Below are 4,949 nucleotides of genomic sequence, written 5' to 3' on the forward strand. Positions count from 1 at the left end.
GGGCTCGGGGCCGCCGGTGGGGTGCTCAGGGCGGGCGGCAGAGGTGGTGGGCGGCGGCGCGGGTGTGGGTCGGGGGAAAGGGGGGGATGGGGAATGGGTGGTCGGGGGCGAACCGCAGCGGATAAGGTCAACCTATGCCGACGGCCTGGCTGTCGGCATAGGCCTGGCCCTTTGCCACGTCATCGATCCGTGGCCGTGTGCGTTGCTATGCCGACGGCTAAGCCGTCGGCATAGATACTTTCCTTTTTTGCGGCATATGTGTGACTCTCAGCACAATGTAAAAAATAGTCCCACCTGGCCCAAAGACAAGCAACATGACCTGTTTAAATAGTTGGCTAATCCATACGACGTGAGCTCCGGTATTCATTAGACTTCTGTTAAGAAAATGGACAATTACGGTGAAACGTTCAGTTACCAGCCCGGTGCCCGGGTCTGAAGGTTTCACCGTGATAGTCCATTTTCCATGATGGATGCCGGTGTTTTTTATAAATTCAATTATTACTTTTTGTCAGTTTGTCGTGTGTAAGCTGTGGTGGCCGTTTCCCCCCTCTGAGACATGGCGGCAGCGACGCCCGTGAGGTCTACACGGCGGGACGGGGGCCCAGGGGGGTAGCAATGCCGCCAAATCATGTGTAGGCGGCCTCTCACAAGTCTGGAAGTGTTGTGGCGGTTGCAAACGCCCGTCACGCGTCTCTGGGGTGTGCCCCCCCTCACGGACGGCGCCGCTGCCGGCACCTGGAGGGGGGAAACAGACGCGTCGGGTCTACACGGAGGGGATCTTGCTATGGGTCTGGCCCGGATGTTGCTCCAAAGTGTTTCTATGGGCTGACCTACCACAACCGGGTGGATAGGTCCACTGCTCAAAGCCCGTCCGTGCAAAGTCAAAGGGCTAGATCCCGTGGTCAAACGCTACAGGGTTAGGCGGGACGGGGGCCCTGGGGGGTAGCAATGCCACCCGAGCGTCGCACCGGGCCCTCATACATGCGGGGTGGTGTGGTGGCATGTCCGAAGAGGCGGCACGCGTCTCCGGGTGTGCCCCCCTCACGAACGGCGATGACACGGTAGTAGACGTTCTGCGGTAACGATGCGGCGTGAATATTATTAAATACTCGGAGCGCGATAAAATAATGAGTTTTTTACATGACGTGGGCACATGTGCTGTAGGACTGATGGTAATTTTTCATAATTGTTCGTGATGGAGTAGTATCTGAACAATTCCCTCTACGCGGATTGCTCTTCGCGTGTCTACGACTGTGGCCGGCGGCCTCCGGGGGCTAGCATGCCGCCGAATCTTGCGTAGGCGGCCTCTCACAAGTATGGAAGTGTTGTGGCGGGTGCAAACGCCCGGCACGCGTCTCCGGGGTGTGCCCCCCCTCACGGACGGCGCCGCCGCCGGCACCTGGAGGGGGGAAACAGACGCGTCGGGTCTACACGGAGGGGATCTTGCTGTGGGTCTGGCCCGGATGTTGCTGCAAAGTGTTCCTATGGGCTGACCTACCACAACCGGGTGGATAGGTCCACTGCTCAAAGCCCGTCCGTGCAAAGTCAAAGGGCTAGATCCCGTGGTCAAACACTACAGGGTTAGGCGGGACGGGGGCCCTGGGGGGTAGCAATGCCACCCGAGCATCGCACCGGGCCCTCATACATGCGGGTGGTGTAGTGGCATGTCCGAAGAGGCGGCACGCGTCTCCGGGGTGTGCCCCCCCCCTCACGAACGGCGATAACACTGTAGTAGACGTTCTGCGGTAACGATGCGGCTTGAATATTATTAAATACTCGGAGCGCGATAAAATCATGAGTTTTTTACATGACGTGGGCACATGTGCTGTAGGACTGATGGTAATTTTTCATAATTGTTCGTGATGGAGTAGTATCTGAACAATTCCTTCTACGCGGATTGCTCTTCGCGTGTCTACGACTGTGGCCGGCGGCCTCCGGGGGCTAGCATGCCGCCAAATCTTGCGAAGGCGGCCTCTCACAAGTCTGGAAGTGTTGTGGCGGGTGCAAACGCCCGGCACGCGTCTCCGGGGTGTGCCCCCCCTCACGGACGGCGCCGCCGCCGGCACCTGGAGGGGGGAAACGGACGCGCCGGGTCTACACGGAGGGGATCTTGCTGTGGGTCTGGCCCGGATGTTGCTCCAAAGTGTTCCTATGGGCTGACCAAACACAACTGGGTGGATAGGTCCACTGCTCAAAGCCCATCCGTGCAAAGTCAAAGGGCTAGATCCCGTGGTCAAACGCTACATGGTTAGGCTGGACGGGGGCCCTGGGGGGTAGCAATGCCACCCGAGCATCGCACCGGGCCCTCATACATGCGGGGTGGTGTGGTGGCAAGTCCGAAGAGGCGGCACGCGTCTCCGGGGTGTGCCCCCCCCTCACGAACGGCGATGACACGGTAGTAGACGTTCTGCGGTAACGATGCGGCGTGAATATTATTAAATACTCGGAGCGCGATAAAATCATGAGTTTTTTACACGACGTGGGCACATGTGCTGTAGGGCTGATGGTAATTTTTCATAATTGTTCGTGATGGAGTAGTATCTGAACAATTCCCTCTACGCGGATTGCTCTTCGCGTGTCTACGACTGTGGCCGGCGGCCTCCGGGGGCTAGCATGCCGCCAAATCTTGCATAGGCGGCCTCTCACAAGTCTGGAAGTGTTGTGGCGGGTGCAAACGCCCGGCACGCGTCTCCGGGGTGTGCCCCCCCTCACGGACGGCGCCGCCGCCGGCACCTGGAGGGGGGAAACGGACGCGCCGGGTCTACACGGAGGGGATCTTGCTGTGGGTCTGGCCCGGATGTTGCTCCAAAGTGTTCCTATGGGCTGACCAAACACAACTGGGTGGATAGGTCCACTGCTCAAAGCCCATCCGTGCAAAGTCAAAGGGCTAGATCCCGTGGTTAAACGCTACAGGGTTAGGCTGGACGGGGGCCCTGGGGGGTAGCAATGCCACCCGAGCATCGCACCGGGCCCTCATACATGCGGGGTGGTGTGGTGGCAAGTCCGAAGAGGCGGCACGCGTCTCCGGGGTGTGCCCCCCCTCACGAACGGCGATGACACGGTAGTAGACGTTCTGCGGTAACGATGCGGCGTGAATATTATTAAATACTCGGAGCGCGATAAAATCATGAGTTTTTTACACGACGTGGGCACATGTGCTGTAGGGCTGATGGTAATTTTTCATAATTGTTCGTGATGGAGTAGTATCTAAACAATTCCCTCTACGCGGATTGCTCTTCGCGTGTCTACGACTGTGGCCGGCGGCCTCCGGGGGCTAGCATGCCGCCAAATCTTGCATAGGCGGCCTCTCACAAGTCTGGAAATGTTGTGGCGGGTGCAAACGCCCGGCACGCGTCTCCAGGGTGTGCCCCCCCCCCTCACGGACGGCGCCGCCGCCGGCAGCTGGAGGGGGGAAACGGACGCATCGGGTCTACACGGAGGGGATCTTGCTGTGGGTCTGGCCCGGATGTTGCTCCAAAGTGTTCCTATGGGCTGACCTACCACAACCGGGTGGATAGGTCCACTGCTCAAAGTCCGTCCGTGCAAAGTCAAAGGGCTAGATCCCGTGGTCAAACGCTACAGGGTTAGGCGGGACGGGGGCCCTGGGGGTAGCAATGCCACCCGAGCGTCGCACCGGGCCCTCATACATGCGGGGTGGTGTGGTGGCATGTCTGAAGAGGCGGCACGCGTCTCCGGGGTGTGCCCCCCCCCCCTCACGAACGGCGATGACACGGTAGTAGACGTTCTGCGGTAACGATGCGGCGTGAATATTATTAAATACTCGGAGCGCGATAAAATCATGAGTTTTTTACACGACGTGGGCACATGTGCTGTAGGGCTGATGGTAATTTTTCATAATTATTCGTGATGGAGTAGTATCTGAACAATTCCCTCTACGCGGATTGCTCTTCGCGTGTCTACGACTGTGGCCGGCGGCCTCCGGGGGCTAGCATGCCGCCAAATCTTGCATAGGCGGCCTCTCACAAGTCTGGAAGTGTTGTGGCGGGTCCAAACGCCCGGCACGCGTCTCCAGGGTGTGCCCCCCCCTCACGGACGGTGCCGCCGCCGGCACCTGGAGGGGGGAAACGGACGCATCGGGTCTACACGGAGGGGATCTTGCTGTGGGTCTGGCCCGGATGTTGCTCCAAAGTGTTCCTATGGGCTGACCTACCACAACCGGGTGGATAGGTCCACTGCTCAAAGCCCGTCCGTGCAAAGTCAAAGGGCTAGATCCCGTGGTCAAACGCTACAGGGTTATGCGGGACGGGGGCCCTGGGGGGTAGCAATGCCACCCGAGCGTCGCACCGGGCCCTCATACATGCGGGGTGGTGTGGTGGCATGTCTGAAGAGGCGGCACGCGTCTCCGGGGTGTGCCCCCCCCCTCACGAACGGCGATGACACGGTAGTAGACGTTCTGCGGTAACGATGCGGCGTGAATATTATTAAATACTCGGAGCGCGATAAAATCATGAGTTTTTTACACGACGTGGGCACATGTGCTGTAGGGCTGATGGTAATTTTTCATAATTGTTCGTGATGGAGTAGTATCTGAACAATTCCCTCTACGCGGATTGCTCTTCGCGTGTCTACGACTGTGGCCAGCGGCCTCCGGGGGCTAGCATGCCGCCAAATCTTGCGTAGGCGGCCTCTCACAAGTCTGGAAGTGTTGTGGCGGGTGCAAATGCCCGTCACGCGTCTCCGGGGTGTGCCCCCCTCACGGACGGCGCCGCCGCCGGCACCTGGAGGGGGGAAACGGACGCGTCGGGTCTACACGGAGGGGATCTTGTAGTGGGTCTGGCCCGGATGTTGCTCCAAAGTGTTCCTATGGGCTGACCTAACACAACCGGGTGGATAGGTCCACTGCTCAAAGCCCGTCCGTGCAAAGTCAAAGGGCTAGATCCCGTGGTCAAACGCTACAGGGTTAGACGGGACGGGGGCCCTGGGGGGTA

Source organism: Triticum aestivum, chromosome 6D (genome assembly GCF_018294505.1).
Source record: "Triticum aestivum cultivar Chinese Spring chromosome 6D, IWGSC CS RefSeq v2.1, whole genome shotgun sequence".
Taxonomy (NCBI): domain Eukaryota; kingdom Viridiplantae; phylum Streptophyta; class Magnoliopsida; order Poales; family Poaceae; genus Triticum; species Triticum aestivum.